Genomic DNA, 18,064 nt, shown 5'->3' on the forward strand with positions numbered 1-18,064 from the left:
CAACACTATCACGTCAAAAACTAATGACGAATTTAGTCACTCTAAAAACTTATCACTATAAAAACTGGTAATTATAATAACTGGCAATTATAATAATTAATCACTAAATTGGTCGCTGTAAAATCACTACAAAAATTGGTCACCATAAAATGGAATCACTATAAAAACTAGTCACTATAAAACTGATCACTATGAAAAATAGTCACTCTAACAGCTTGTCACTATAGATTCTAGTCACTATAAAAACTACTCACTATAAACACTGGTCACTATAAAAAATGGCAATTAAAATAACTAATCACTAAATTGTTCACTGTAAAATCTAATCACAATAAATACTAGTCACTATAAAGCTGATCACTATTAAAAATAGTTACTGTAAAATCTAGTCACTATAAAATCTGGGTACTATAAAATCTAGTCACCAACTAAAAAAATCTAATCATTATTAAAACCAGTCGTTATAAAAACTGATCTCTATTAAATACAGTCACTATAAAAACTAATAACAAGTATTTCATTCGAATGAAGTAGCCGCGACTGAGGCCTAACATTCTGTTGTTCCCAACGCTCTCATATAGTAATTTTACTCAACTCAATCTACCATCCATACCAAATAAATAAAATTCAATTTACGAATATCGGTACTAATTCTGTGGTTCGCAGACCTCAGTCCCAACGGAACTGATTTTTAAGTTACGTCACAACGGAATCGGACTTTGTCGGTTGTCAAAATTTACGACCTACCTTTTCAGCAGGTAACACAAAAACAAACGAAAGCGTAACAGATATTGCGTGGCGTAAATGAGATTGATATCGATATCAGTCTGTCGTCGATATGGGTCAGATATTATTAGATGGAAAGCGCTTGGGATGAAGATTCGATTTATTTTCGTTCAGCGAGATCAGACGTGGCTTAAGATTAAAGAGGTTTTCCTATTACCGTAGTATTTATGCTCTAAGTTCGTGTGAAATATGTTAATGATCCCTAGGTATCTGAGAGGAAAGCTGAAACTGTTTCACTCAAATTCTACATTAAAAATCACTAATTTCTGCCTGTCAGCAATGAAAACGCTTCGAAATTCAAAATAAATTCTTCACCAAATATGCATCTATTGTTACCAAGAAATCATAATTTCCTATTTTTAACAGTAAGTATTTTTTTAAAAAGAATTCCTTGTTTGAAAACGACACACATCAGACGTCAACAACATGATTATAAACTTACTTAGCATGTTTCTTAATTAATTTTTTAAATTAATTACATCTGTTGCTATTGAGATTAAAAAATAGCACTAAATAGCTATTGGGATGAAAAAACCAAAACCTTAGCAGGGCTAATCTTTTTTTTCCTAATTTTCTGGACATAGACATGGTCATGTTACCGAAACATGGATATAGTAACATTGGAAGTTTTAGCACAACTCAGCATCCATAAGTTTTCCAACAAACAAACTTGATACTGTCTCTTAAATAGATGGCAAAATAATATAATAGTATAATTAAGAATAAACTTGAAACTATAAACTAGCGAACCGAAATTTTCCATTCAACATTGTTAAATCATTGAAATAAAAACTATTGCATATTATTAATATTTAAGTGTTTTTTATTTGCTTTTTAGTAAAACGTCCGAATTTATTGTGCAAATAATATTCTATTGTAAATTGATTGTTCATGACTTTAATTGATTTTCCAAAGACCAATTACTGATATTTATCGGTAATATTTATTACAAATACGCATTGCTTTAGCAATGGATGGATTATTCGCCATAAAATTGTACTTTGTTTACAGAAAAGTTGATATGGTTCTTAATTATAAAATATTTTATCAACATTGAGGGGACACCACATGATGAATACACTCTATGCAACGTTACGGTACCTACAAGAATTTAGAGATTAACAAATCCAACATTTTCACAGAACAACTACTTTAGGATATGTAATATAATATTTTTAACAAAAAAATTGAACCGACTTCAAAGAATAAATAAGGAGCTGACTAAAAAGTAAAAAATAATCATAAAAATTTAAGTTGTTTATGCTATAGACCAATATATATATATATATATATATATATATATATATATATATATATATATATATATATATATATATATATATTAAATGATACATGTGATCGACGGGTGAATTGACAGGATATTAGGTTAGGTAAATGAAGTATGGAAAGGAAAGGAGTACTGGAACTGCATGGTACCAATCCACTGGCGTTGCTAACTTTTGAACTTGTTCTAGGTGAATGCGTGGTGGCCTAAAGGGTCGTGGCGGTCTTCACAAAACAATAGAATATTTGATATTCTGATATAGTTCTATATATTTTTAAAACTTATACAATAGATAACGATATTTTACACACTTAATTTAGCAATAATTTACTGTTTCAAAAAAAGGTTACTATTCCTGAAATATAACGAATAAAAAATAGATAAGTAGTTCGTCAGATTAGATAAAAATATATATTGATTTTGATAAGAAAAACTGATTAGTATATAGCTGATAGTTTCGCCTGCAACAAAAAACTATATCCTATTTCAGTTAATTTAACAGATTTAGTAAATTTTTCCTGGGAATCAAATATACCTTGAAGACAACTGCAATGTATATTCCTATCAATCCAATAGAAGTAATAGAATTACCACTTAACGCTGACACTGATAATTAATACTCAATTTCTGATTTCATTGTTAGGATATATTGCTGAGTTTATAATAATTAATCTAGAGTCAATAGCAATTAACAGGTCATTTGAAAAGTCCCCGGCCTACCATAATAAAACACATTTTTTGGCAAAATTAGTTTTTTTATTCAATATAATTCCCTTCAAGGCTGATACACTGATTATAGCGACCCTCCAACTTTTCTATACCTTTTTTGTAGTACGATTTTCCCTTTGCTTCAAAATAGGCCTCAGTTTCGTCGATCACCTCTTCGTTCGACTAACATTTTTTCCCAGCGAGCATTCTTTTGAGATCTGAGAACAGGAAATAGTCGCTGGGGGCAGATCTGGAGAATACGGTGGATGAGAAAGCAATTCGAAGCCCAATTCATAGATTTTTGCCATCGTTTTCACTGATTTGTGACACGGTGCATTGTCTTGGCGATTTCGAGTCTCGAGTGTTGATGGTCCTTCCTTTTCCGAGGTAGTTAATGAAAATTATTCAATACGCATCCCAAAATGCAGACGTCATTACTTTGCAAGCCGACTGTTGCGTTTTTCCACGCTTTGGAGCGGGTTCATTGTGTGCAGTCCACTGGGATGACTGTCGATTGGACTTCGGAGTGAAATGATGGAGCCATATTTCATCCATTGTCACAAATCGATGCAAATCCCGGGTTTAGTACCCTTGATCATCTTCAAACACTGCTCCGAATCAGCAACTCGTCGTTGTTTTTGGTCAAAAGTGAGCTCGCACGGCACCTACTTTGCACAGAGCTTTCTCATATCCAAATATTCGTAAATGATATGATTTACACGTTCAGTTGATATCTTTAGACTGTCTGCTATTTCATTCAATTTCAATTTACGGTCATCCAAATAATTTTGTGGATATTTTTAATGTTTTCATCAGTAACAACCTATTTTGCGCGTCCACTGCGTTTTTGCTTCAACTGTATTTCCTGAAATTTCTTTTTATCCATTTTTTTTTAACAAATGTTGTTTCACTCACAATGTTTTCCAGCCAAAAAATGTTCGAGAATAAAGTAATGTAAAAGTAAAATAAAAAAAAGGTTATGGAAAAGCTTTCCAGAATCCCCATAAATAAAACTGATTTTTTAGTATATTAAAGGAAAATATATGAATATTGTTTTTCTCGACACATATAGATATGCTCTCCCTAACTTGTTCCCTACCCAACTTTGAACTTTTGGTCGTTAAGCGCATAGCGTCTGCTGTCTAGTCTGAGACGGTTCACGGACGCCAACCTGTTAGCGTCGAGACGCCTCATCACCAAATCGATATTAAATATCACGCTGTTATTACTGGTTACACCCCGAGCCGCAAGCCTAAGGCACTGTGTTTTTTACGCCGATTTTACAGACTCGGAGTGAACGCAGACCGCAATCTCTATCTCCATGTTAAACTATCCGCGTGCATGAAAGAACCTGTCGATTTATCTGAATCTGAATTCACAGAATATTGGGAAAATATGCGGTACAACTATTTTCCTACATTTCGATGAAAAATAAATTCAGTATTTTAAATTTTATCTGTCCTTAAATACATAGAAGAGAAGAGTGAGTAAATTTCTGGAATATTTTTCCACAACGTATTTTATTACGCAAAAGTTCGTTGGAAAATCACATTAAAAAGGAAAGAAAAATAAACCTAGAAATTAAGTACCAATTTTAAAGGTTTATCAAAACCAATTAATAGTTTCTTTTTTAATATTTAAGGAATATCTTTAGTTTTTCTATAAAATACAAAACCAATCAAAGCAGCAATTTAAGAAGCCCTTTCATTCCAGTGATATATGACAAAGTGTTAGTAGAATTGGGAGTTAAATTTGAGGATTTTACTGCATATGTCACTTGCAGAATTGTGTAAAAGCTCTGCCATATATCATTTTCTTGATAGGCAAACATTACACTTTTCTTCAGCGATGGGAAATGAAAGAATATATTGGAAATATCACTTAATTGATAATATAATATATTAAAAGGTTCTTTTACAATTTTTAAAGAATATCTTTAATTTTTCCTGAAAGAATCGAAAAATATCGGTTACCAAATTTATGGATATATTAGGCGCTTGTATGTTTTCTAATAATGTTTTCCAAACACTGCCATATTCCAACATGAAGGTGGATGGGTAGATTTCTTCCATCGATCTCACTGACTTGTGACACGGTGCATTGTCTTGGTGAAGCAGCGGTTGCTTTTTTTTCAAATGCTGCCGTTATCGGCGATTTCGTCCTTCAACTTGTCGTTGTTTTTGGTCAAGCGAGCTTCCCCGGCAACCACTTTACACAGAGCTTTCTTATATCCAAATATTCGTGAATGATATATTATATTTCATATATTTCATTCAATTTCAATTTACGGTCATTCAAAATCATTTTGTGGATTTGTTTAATGTTTCCGTCGGTAACAACCTCTTTTGGGCGTCCACTGCGTTCACCGTCTTCGGTGCTCATTTCACCACGTCTAAACTTAGCATACCAATCCATGATGGTTGATTTTCCTGGGGCAGTGTAAGGATTTTAAGTTTTTGATTCAATCGTATTTTTTCCCTTCAAAAAGCAATATTTTATCAACACGCGAAATTCCTTTTTATCCATTTTTTTCACAATAACAAAAGTTACTTCACTCAAAATGCTATAATTTACAAACTAATGATCCGACAGCTGTCAAACTTATACACGCATCTTTTGAGGGTTAGGGCTAACTAAAAAACATATGGATTTAATTCTAGTAGCGCCATCTATGTGTCAGGTCGGGGACTTTCAATTGATCTGTTATGTTTATTATAAATTAATTAGCACCTATTAATACTTTGTTGATTATTGAAATTTCGTTTATTTCAAGGAAAGTGTAATATAAACAATGAGACAGTAGCACTTCAAACAAAATTCTACTATAGTATATATTTATTAAATTAAAATATTTTAACGAGTCATTTTCTTATAATGCCACTTAAATTGTCCCATTGTAATTTAAGGTCTTTGTACGACGAAATTGGTACTGACACTTTCAATTGGGTTCCATTTATTTAGTGGTGTATGCTGTGTTTGAATTGATTAAATTGTCATATGCTACGGATATAAATCTTGAGCGTGCCATATATATGTCTAAGGAATTAGATATTTTCATTCTGTGACCTAGTAAATGCGTTTATTGTTATGCGAAATATCTTTATTGATTACTATAATCCGACCACAATATTTTGTTGATGTTCGAATCAGAATGTTGTTATCAAAATGTGACTGTTTTGGTTTTGATTTAGCAGTATTTATTTATATGAAATCAGGAAGAGATTAGGGTGGATTGATTTTTTTTTTCAAGTTTTGAGTCATATATTCATATCATTGGTATTTAATCAGTTTTAATGTAAATCATTAAATTAATATTTGGTCCAGGAATATCTGCATACAATCGGATAATTTTTTCACTTTAAAAGGACATTTATTGAGAAAAATTGGTACAATGTATATTAATCAAAATACGTTCTATCACCTTCTACAACTTTTTTGCCGATATTCTGGCGATTTGACGATACTGTGTCAAAAGAACGATCATCGATCAATTTTCAGGTCTTCAGCATTTCGAAACAGTGTGCAGTAGAACTTCCCATTCGAATTACAGCAGTGTATCCTTCGCAGCTTTTTCAACGGATACAAAAAGAAGATTCTCTATTACCTTGTTATTGACAATATACCCTTTTTTCTCTAAAACCCTAAATTCTGCTACGAATTCGATCTGATTTATGTAGATATAATTTTATGGTAAATGTAAAATATCATTTTTTATTTGTTTATTATTCATTGTTATTCGTTTATCTTGATCTCAAAGTTAATAAGGACCTGCCTCATCAAATGATGATAACGTTAAAAAATTACCATGATTACTACACCATTATCTTTGCTTGATGAGTCAAATCGTGCTAATTTTAGAACCACGATAAACAGATGACAACAAAAAAGCCGTAGTTTCCATTATTTGTATCATGTGATTATATTTTATGAAACAGCAGCATTATATTATTTCATATACAATTCAAGTTATATTCCCATGGACCCAGTAACAGTGATGAATAGATGACTGTTGTAACAATTTCTTTTTCGCCAAATTTTGTTTGAGAAAACGAGGATTGTTTTTACAATGTTTTTTGGCATAATTTATTTTTAAAAAATAGAAAAAATTAACTAACCATCTAAAACAATGTTAAGAGAAGAAGCACAGCAAATCTCAGTATATCGGTTCAGTAGAACATTAGACATCATGTCAATTGTCTCGAACAAATAATTCCAATTATGGGTTATCTTGAATACTTTTTTATAATTTTTCTATATTATTTCATCCATATTATCTACTAAAAAAATTCAGTCTTATCACATTTTCTACCTAAAATCTACAATAAAAACATTAATATATTAGCCTTTTTTGACAAAGGTGTTACTTATTTAACTGTGCCTTTAAATTAAAATTTTTTTTCTTTATTTATTTAATTCATCGTTGCTTAAACTATGCGGCATCATCTTATTACCACTAAAGTTTTTTAATTGATAATTTTTATTATAATATCAGTTTTACACTGTGCTGATGTACAAAACCACACAAATATATATATTTCATACAATATTTGCTTATTGGTTTGGGCATTTATTTAGGAAAACAGAGACGGACTTAATCAAATTAATCCCAACATATGTTACATACAACTCTACAATTAAACAACAACCTCTACAGTTATGCCTGATGCAATGACAGAATCATATCAATGACTATAATTTCTTAAGATTCTAATATGAGTACTGATTCTGCTGATTAGAATGTTGAATGTATAGCCATGTTTTCCTTTTCAAAATGTCAAAGATGAGGACCTGTGAATGCACACATATGTATTTAAATTCGATTATGGATATTGATTTTACTGAAAGACTTACTATGTAAATTACAATTAGGAATTTCATCTAGGTTAAGCAATGCTGATCATTTAAATTTTTGCTTTTTGAAGGAAAAAATGCACAGTTTAAGTAAAAACTTGGCTTGATGCCGAGTTTCCGGACACTGTCCCAGGAAAATCCACCATCAAGGATTGGTATGCTAAGTTTAGACGTGTGAAATGAGCATCGAAAACAGTGAACGCAGTGGATGCCCAAAAGAGGTTGTTACCGACGAAAACATTAAAGAAATCTACAAAATTATTTTGAATGACCGTAAGTATTGCAAATTGAAATTGAATGTGATAACAGACACTCTAAAGATATGAACTGAACGTTTATATCATATCATTCACGAATATTTGGGTATGAGAAAATGGCTCTGTGCAAAGGGGTGCCGCGCGAGCTCACTTTTGACCAAAAACAACGACGAATTGATGAATCGGAGCAGTGTTTGAAGATGATCAAGCGTAATAAACCTGAGTTCTTGCGTCGATATGTGACAATGGATGAAACATGGCTCCATCATTCCACTCCGAAGTCCAATTGATAGTCATCCGAGTGAACTGCAGGCAATGAACCCGCTCCAAAGCGTGAGAAAACGCAACAGTCGGCTGGCAAGTTTATGGTTTGGGATGCGCATGAAATAATTTTCATTGACTACCTTGAAAAGGAAGGACCATCAACAGCGACTATTACATATTTATTAGACCGTTTGAAGCACGAAATCGCCAAAAAACAGCCGCATTTGAAGAAAAAGAATGTGCTGTTTCACCAAGACAATGCACCGTGTCACAAGTCAGTGAAAACTGGGCGAAAATCCATGAATTGGGCATCGAATTGCTTCCTCATCCACCGTATTCTCCAGATCTGGTGCCCAGCGACTATTTCCTGTTCTCAGACCTCAAAATGCTCGCTGGGAAGAAATTTTCATCGAATGAAGAGGTGATCGCCGAAACTGAGGCCTATTTTGAAGCAAAGGACAAATCGTACTGCAAAAATGGTATCGAAAAGTTGGAGGGTCATTATAATTTTTTGATTTTTGAAAGGAATTATGTTAAAAAGTTATTTTGCTAAAAAAAGTGTGTTTTACTATGGTAGGCCGGGGACTTTTCAATTTACCTGCTAGCACAGTTTATAGTACACAGTAGTTTATAACTTTCCAGTTATATTATTTGTATTTGATTAACTCTAAAATTAGTTTAATCTTTTCATACGTTTCTTTTAAAATCACTGCATATGCAATAGATGTGTAAGGATACAGCTTTTAAGCGTAAATAGTATTCACAGTATTACTGAGGAACGTGACAACCATGTCAATAGACAATGTTTTTAACAATGGAATAAGGAATTCAAAACAAGTAATCTTATTTATGTTATAAAAATTGTGTTACACAGTGTAATTAGAGGTTATAAACATAATTTAAGCACTAAACAGACAAAAAGAGTGTCAACTGATAATATCTTGACTACTTACGGCAAGTTAGTATATTTAACACTTTCATCATAAAATTACGTACTTTTATGTAATTTTTAACGGGTGTTTTTTTATATTGTTTCAGGTAAATAACATCGGTGTAACATGAGAAGTCCGACATTCCCGGAAAGCTCCTTATCACGCAACCGGACACCAACAGGCAGCTCGAAAATTGAAACATCAGATTGTTTTTCGCTGGAAAGCAAGGGTATTAATTATGAGGAAGACAAAAAACGACGCGGTACGAGAAACTAATTTCATTTCGGTAACACACCCTTTCTCGTTAAAGCCCATTACCAATTTGTTTTAGGAGCCATCGGATATTAAAACAAAAAATGCAAATCCCGCGGGTGTTATTATTTTTAGTTTGCGGTTTTGCCAATAATATATTAGGCGCTTGCATGTACTCTAATAATTTTTTCACATCATAAAGGTATTTACTGAGAAAAATTGGTACAATATATGTTAAATCATCAAGTAATTTGATTGGTCATTCCCCATTATAGGCACCTTTAAGAAAAATATTTTACTGTGAAGACATTTCGCTGTTTGGCATGTTTGGCACGTGACAGCCTTGACGTCATGTTTAATTGACCAATGAAATTTAATTAAAAAACAATTTTTTTCTGAAATAAATTTATTAAATAAAATTGAATTAAATATAAATATAAATATAATATTTAAAAATAAATAAATATAAATACAATATATAACAATAAATATAAATATATAATGTAAATTTATCTACAAAATGTAAATATAATATAAAAATAAATATATCTATAAAATATAAATATTACATACATAAATATAAATCCACAAGGAAGAAACTTTGGTGCATTGCAAATCAAAATTATCTCTTCCGTCTTTTTCCTTATTCATTTTTGTTTAGTGCTATCAATCTAATAGGATCTGTCACAATTCTGTCTTTTTGTTTTTTTATACTGAAAGAACTTTGAGTCTTTCTCTCTTGATATTCTGTTCATCTGTTTTACTCAAAACTATATAACACACTTTGTTAGTAGTTTTAATATTTTATCCGAAAGATCATTATGGAATGTACAATTGAAGGGTTTTAAATTTACTTTTTTTCTTACAACGTTTGACAAAAATTTTGTTATATTACCGACGTGGCAAAATCCCTGAATAAAATAAAAGCCATACCTCAAAGACCTACTGACAGTATAATAAAACAATTTTGTTGGAGTCTGGGGCACGAGATATTGTCCTGTCTCTATAGAATCAGTCTCAATTTGTGTGTCTACTGATTTATTCATAATTGAATGTAAACAAAAAGCACACTTACTTTCTTTTTTCAAAAGTTTTACCAAATAACCAGAGAAAGTAGCGACATCTACATGTTGGACGTCGCGAAACATTTCCTCAAAATTTTGCCGTATCAACTTTAAGTTTTAGTTCACTTTTGTTTTGACATAGAAGAAAATTCTAATCTATATCAAATAATTAAACAAAAATACTGTTATCAAATATAATTTATTTTAATATTATAGTAAATCTGATGCGTATATTATCGAAGGACTTAAAACTACAATTAAGTATACAGTTACAATAGTTTGCAGGTTAGGGTTGTGTTTGATTATATTTAGACTTCTAGGCGCCTTTGTAATTGTATAATGTGCTTAATCGACCTAATTAACAATTGTATATGCGAGTATATTATTTTACTTTCATAGCTATCTAGTTTTTAGATGTAGTATAATGTTAAAATAATTTATATTTGGTAACATTTTCGTTCAATTATTTTATTTAGATTAGATTTTTTTTGTATGTCAAAGCCAACTCAATTAAAACTCAGAGTTGATGCGGCAACATTGTAATGTTTAGACGTCACAAATATGCACGACACGGTACTAAAAAACTTTGAATAGACTATATATACTCATCTTTACTTGTTTCCACTCTCATCACCCTTGGAAAATGTCAGCATTGAATCATATCCTAATCACATCATACCCCACATTCAGAAAGTTTAGTTCAAGTGAATAACCGAGCTGTTAATATTCAATCTATCTAACATTTGTTCACAATTCCATTATTCGCCGAATCTTCTCGCAAAGCCCGAACGTTCGCTTCTTTCAATTATGTACTCACCATAACAGTAAATATGCTTACCTCTCTAACGAATTTTACTTATGTTATTTTTATTAATAATCATACTATACAGATATTTTAATGAAATTATTTGGATGACACCTAAGTAAATATTGCATTAAGGTTGGTAAGCCGTCAAACTAGGTAATATTTATTTAGCTATTTTGTATGAAATGACGATTATATTAAATATAGGGTGTGTCAAAAATTATTTACAAATTAATAAGTTTTTTCGTACATAGTGAGAGTATAATATATATTTTATGAAGATTTTTTTAATGTGGACAAGTGATCATAATACTTGCAATCAGATATTAATTACTAATCAAATTATATAAGTAAATATCTAAATTAATTTAAATCTTGGAAAAATTGCATTTAGTACTGATTGTGTACAGTAGAAAAGAACAATTATATTCGAAATAATCAACGTTACTTTCTAACAAACTTTTTTCAAGATTGAAAATTAAAACGTAATTTTTGTAAAGTGCACTGAAACCTATTTACGGGGACTGTAGTTTGTGTTGTTAGTCATTGTAGCTAGTAGACAGCAGAGCGTAAAAATAGATAATTAAATAAATCCAATGATGTCATATTGCTTTACATCGAAGTGGCACGAGCTTTATACAACAAAACATCAATTCGTATGAAGCATGTTTAAAACATTATGTATTTTTGTGGTTTTTGTACCGTCAGCAAAAGTTGTATTACCTCTCAACTCCGAAAAGGAACTAGACGAATGGTTATTATTGTCCTGATGACCTGTTGATTCTAGAATGAATATGCTGATCAGAATTAGTGATTCGAAATTGATAATAAGAACCTGAAAAATGATCCAGGCTTTTGTTTATAGCCCATTCTGTGGATAATAATCATTAAACGTCTTTATATATTGGATTTGCTACTAACTGTGATGCGTAAACTATAAGAAATAATTTATCCAGTTATTTAATTGGTACCAAATGAATACCATCAACAGGAATGCTCATTGGAACACTGAAAAAGATTTCATGATATTCTCAGGCTTTTATTCTACTTAAAATGAATTTTAGTTCTACAGAAAAACTATAGTTTTGGAGAAATAATTGGCGTTATTGTGTGATAAAATTTAAACCTTGTTCGAAAACGTTACAATTGTAATAATGATAGGAATTCATAAACTTTAATTTGTCTTGCAAACATTATATCGATAATAATAATACTTTGTCAATTACATTATCAACCGACTTGAGGTTAGGTTTTATTTTGTTTATATTTTTTACACCACAGTGTAGATGTGTGTCCATAAACATTACATTAGTTCCAGTTACCAACTGAAATTAAACAATATATTCAATATCATTATGATTTTATTAAGTTTTAACAGCTTAGCGAAGATAAAATAGATATTTTTTGAAAATTTGGGCATATAGGCAATACTTACACGGAAGTTTTTCTTATCTTATTTGAATACATGAATGATTTTCCTTGATGATTCCCTGTTCCGTAACTAATGCTTGTTTTTCGCAACTTTTGTGGCACAAAACTGATTTTACAGCTATGAGACATCACATAATTGTTTCCAATTAATACTGAAATGTTATGCTTATTAATCCAAGAAGATCAAATGACGCCTGTCACAATAGTGAAATCTTTGTGTTTATTGAATTGAGTGGAAAACTTACTTTTTTTATTTATTTAAATATATATTTATAATAATAATCGCCTAAATATTATTAAGCAAATTAATAATTTTTTATCATAATCCGTATTTTTATATAGCAGCGCCATCTACTATCAATAAATAGAACTGATGGTAGATATTGATTTAGTCTTACAGTTTCCTATACAGCTTACGTGAGCTGATTCGGAGCACCGCCGCTAGATGTCGGATGCGATACAAAAACGAACATATATTTTAATCGCCCGGATTTTTAATATATAAATGTGTTTTCTGTCGTTTTTTTTTTCCGTATCCGTCAGCTTTTGAGATATGGGGAAAAAAATGAAAGATAAAGCCGTCGAACGAAGGAACCGTGAGGGGCTTTGGAAAAATAGAAAGGGCCTTTGGCGAAAGCTTAGGGACGATAAGTCTTTATGTCGGGGAATTTGCGTGCGGCATAATTTCTTAAGGGAAGCGTTTTTTTCCCCTCCGTTCGGGGTTTTGATACGGTGAACGGTTCGCTTTTGCCTCTTCGGAAAGCTACTTGTTTGTTTGTTTTTCCCTTTTATATTGCCGTCATAATGGTTGTTGGAAAGCCTTTCATGTTGTAACCAAAACAAAGAAAAATGGTGGAGGGGGATGAATTTATCGGTAGTAGTAGGGGGGCTACATGTTGTAGTGTTTATGTAGATGCTTGTTGTGGGTTTAGTTTTATTAGTCATTACCAGGTGTGTACCGTAGAGTCATTACCGGGTTTTTTGATAGATGTCGCTATGATTAGATGTCGTATGCCTTGTTATGATTTGACACAATTTTGACACAGGAAATCAAAGTTTTTTTGTACATACATCATCGAGATGTTTAATATGTTGTTACAATTTGTAGATTCCTTCCAGAATCAGACAATATTTTCCTTCTCATTTTATTTCAGTGCAAATGAGACACAATGCTGTCTGATTAGTTCGAATGCGTAAACGAATAAGCCTGTCAAAGGCGTCCGGTTGCCAGACGTATGCTAAATTCTTGAAATCAATTGTAATAAGAAGTTATAACTCTAATCTATAAACTATTGTGGCTGTGTAATTAATTGAGTTTTTAGGTGTACTATAATGTTAAAATGGATTATATTTGATAACATTTTTGTTCACTTATTTTATTTAGATTAGTATTTAGTTGTATTTCAAAGCCAACTTGATTTAAGACGATACGGCAACATTGCGACGCTTTGATGTCACAGATTTAAGTGACATATATACACAAAAAAAGTTATTAACAAATATACCTTAATTTATTAATCTCTGCCAGGGATATGTATGTGAGTTGTGTATTATATAAAAACTCAAATCACACACATCACCACTCTCACGTGATTTACTAATAAATAATTGAACTATCAGGTTTTCTAATGGTTACCTAACTGGATATTTATTATTAGTTCGTATCCTCGGGCCTTTCTCAGATCTCGGTTGTCTAATTTAAACAAGATACAAGAAGTCGATTATCATATTGTTTATTCATCCACCCGGTCCACCACTCTCCAATTATCAGGTAGTTGATATTGGGTTTAATGAATGGTAACGTATGTTAATATTAAAATAAACGAGAGCTTATATATTGTGTGGAATTATATTACACCTTAACAAGGTGGAATATCAATTATGTAACAAAATGTTTATGTATTATTATCTTATCTTCGATAAGGAATATCCTGATGCTGTATAATTTAACAGTTTCTTCGTTTTTATTTTTTATAAATACTGGATGAACTAGTGTAACATAACATTCTACAAAAAATGTTCTTGTGACATGATCTTTATGTTTTTCGGCGCTTTTTTTTCCTTTTCTTTTTTAAAGTTAGTACGTGAGGGAATATATACATCTCCGTCTCGCTTATACTATCGTTGGAAAATATGGGCCCATATAAAATTAACTGCCCCAAGTAATTATCTTCATCATTGTCTCTCTTTCACAATTTATACAGGGAGGGTTCCGTACATCTTCGTCTGACATCACGAAATGAACAAAACAATGTGAAATGCACAATCGAACCGTGCATTTAACTGAAAATAGTAATGATTATTTTCCAAATTGGCCTTGGAGTTGATCAGTCGCCTTCGCCGAGTGCCATAACCATGATTTTTTGTATTTAGAGTTTTCAAAGTAAATCCATTTTCATCAAACTATATCAGACCGAGTATCAATCATTTTGAATCAAAATATAACCAATTTTACATAACCCGAAATGCAAGCATCCGAAAAAAACGACATTGTGTTTGAAGATCTCGTCGAGACCGGGAAATCGGCGAACGAAAATCTGACTGACTCGGGAAAATTCCGAACTCTTTATTGTTCTAAGTGGTTTCGGCGAATTCGCGCTCAAATTGCGAGTGTGTGCAGCTGCAATTGGGGCGTCGTTCGTGATAAAAATGTAAAATAGAAAGAACTGGTTAGAGAACGTCCAGGGCAAGGTAAAATATTTACTTTGCTGGCGTATTCGCCATTCGGTTCGAGCCATAACTCAAAAGAAAACTTGGTAGTCTGTCGGGAAGGGACCAAAAACTATATATAATTTCAAATTTATTTCGAGTAGTATGTATACGTTTTAATATAAGGTTATGTTGTGGTCTATTTTCTTTCGTCTTCTTTCGTTTTTAACTGGCTCTCTGCGGTTTGTGATAATATGTTTGTGGAATCGTGGAGAAAGGCTACAAGAGGCTAGACATAGAAATTGCGTGAACACGCGACGTTGCCAGTTCTTTTACATTATACGCATATTGGAGGAATATAATATAAATGGCATAAATTATCTGGAATTCCCAAATTTTCAAAAACAATTTTCTGTTTCTGTAATATAACAAATGAAGAACGTTTTATGAATATGTTTTGTTATAAAATAATTTTGCTTAATTAAAAAAAATATATGCGATAAACTGCTTTTATTTGTTGTTTAAACAGTGGAATTTGGTGGATGATATTACTCTTTTGTTACTATTTTAGAAATCAGCACACCAGATATCATAGAAATTGGTTAAAATTATCGGAAAAAGTCTTTCATGAGTGGTTTATATTATTATATACTGCAATTAGCGAGTTAGACATTGTGCGAATGTTAAAATAAAAAATTCTCGTATGCCTTGTACGCTGCTAACACATTCGTATACGCACAGTAGTTTTCTATTGATGGAGATAGCTGTTGATGAACGGTACTATTAATAAAACTATTTAGAATACAGTTACCCTAGCATAATTGAGTTATCTCGTCTTTAATGATTATCTGACCAGATGGTTATCATCAGACCAGTGTCCTGGAGGCGTCTTTAGATTGATTGTTTCGTTTAAAGAACTTCGAAAAAAACTGACTATTACATAGTATATACACCCACCTCATTCCATAATATTTAACGAATACGTGATTTCTATTAATGATATCGATATTCTCATTGATGAAAAATGATGTGTGATTATATCAAAATAAATGACGGTATGTTCACATGTCAAGTATTGTTATATTAACCAACTTCAATCGGTTTGTATATCAATGTTAAATTATGGATGTATTTTTTCTATTGTCTGTTAATAAATATAATTTAAATAATATGTTCATGTTATTAGGTGTTTTCGTGTATTTTGATTAGCGATCATTGGAAATAACTATTAAATAGCCAAACCTAATTGTTGAATTCGATGGATTTGGCATTTCTCTACGTAAAATTGTATTTTTTAACCGACTTTTTAAATGTATGTTCGCCGATTTCTCCATCAGTTGTGGACCGATTTTCAAAATTCTTTTTTTATTCGAAAGAGTGCCTTTCCGAAATGGTATCGTTGGATTCAAGTCAGGGTCTGATGGGGGGAATGGGGAGGAATCGAGGGAAACACTCAAATACAAAGTTTTCACATATTTTTTTATCTAATTTAATCAGATATTTGTCTATATTATTTTTGCTGAGCTGATGTGATGGAAAATCGGAAGTCGTTCAGTGCAAATACCATTGTTTGATTTTTAAGCACTAACCATATCATACGAGTAGTCGTAAAAATATTGTGAGCATCTACTTCTACGGTGTAACCGTTAGAGCGTTCAGCTCCCATGCGGCGGTCGCGTGTTCAATTCCCGGCGAGGACAACAACTTTTATTTGTTGTTCTAGTTAGAATATTTCTCAAATCTCTTAGTCTAGGTAGCAGTCCCCGGGGTCTGAATGGTTCCTTATTTGGAACACAGACAAAAAAATTTGAAGACGAATATATTTGTAGGCATTTCTCGATGATGATCGATGTAAAACGCAATAATAATATGCAAACTTATTGGGAGTAACACCAGAAACAATCTCCAATTATTGAACATCCATGGCTCCAAGCTAATGCTCTGTCGACCATATTGATGCGTTTGAGCTCAGGTCTGTGCAAAAAATGATCGCAATACGAGCCAAGACAAAACAGTACTATTATTCAGTACAGTGATAATGCTCAACCATGTTGCAAAACCGGTGAAAACATATGTAGAAATATTAAAATGCGAAGACCCGCCATATCCTCCAGCACTTCTTACAAAGGTACCAAGAAATGGGTTGATTCGTGGTTAGCCTCAAGATATACATCGTTCTTTCGAGATGGAATCTGTAAATAGCTTGAACGACGGGAACAAGTAGCGGCTATTGAAGGACAATACTTTGAATCCTAAACTACATCGTACCGATTTTTCGTGATAAAGCTTCAGATAAGAAAAAACATAAAAAATAGTTAGATCTAATAATTTTTCCATTATTTTAAAAATATCGCAGGTAGCGCTATTAAAACCACCGCCAAACTTTTCTGCAAAAACACTGCAAAAAAACTTTATATAACGATGGAAATAGCATTGTATTTGGTTTAGTAAACGAATAGAAATAATTGAACGAGTTGAACCCATTGCATTTCTAGTGAATATATCTTATATAGTTATAACGACCGAAATAGTTTTATATTTGGTTTAGTAAACGAATAGGACTAATTGAATCAATAGAACCATTGCATTTCACTATATAACGACAGAAATAGTATTATATTTGGTTTAGTAAACGAATAGAACTAATTGAAGAAATAGAACTATTGCATATCACTGTATAACGACCGAAATAGTATGATATTTGGTTTAGTAAACGAATAGAACTAATTGAACCAGTTGAACCATTGCATTTCACTATATAACAACTGAAATAGTATTAT

At 31.8% G+C, this 18,064-nt stretch overlaps 1 long non-coding RNA gene across 1 annotated transcript in view; it reads left to right on the top strand.

The window, feature by feature from the left end:
• Nucleotides 1-18,064, top strand: part of LOC143197924 (uncharacterized) — a 99,017-nt gene that overhangs the window by 31,761 nt on the left and 49,192 nt on the right. The window contains exon 2 of the long non-coding RNA XR_013006113.1: nucleotides 9,190-9,345. This is a non-coding gene — a long non-coding RNA (uncharacterized LOC143197924). The remainder of the gene's footprint in view (nucleotides 1-9,189; nucleotides 9,346-18,064) is intronic.

The sequence above is a fragment of the Rhynchophorus ferrugineus genome, unplaced genomic scaffold (genome assembly GCF_030347505.1).
Source record: "Rhynchophorus ferrugineus isolate W39M unplaced genomic scaffold, kcgeb_rfMv2 rfM6, whole genome shotgun sequence".
NCBI lineage: Eukaryota > Metazoa > Arthropoda > Insecta > Coleoptera > Curculionidae > Rhynchophorus > Rhynchophorus ferrugineus.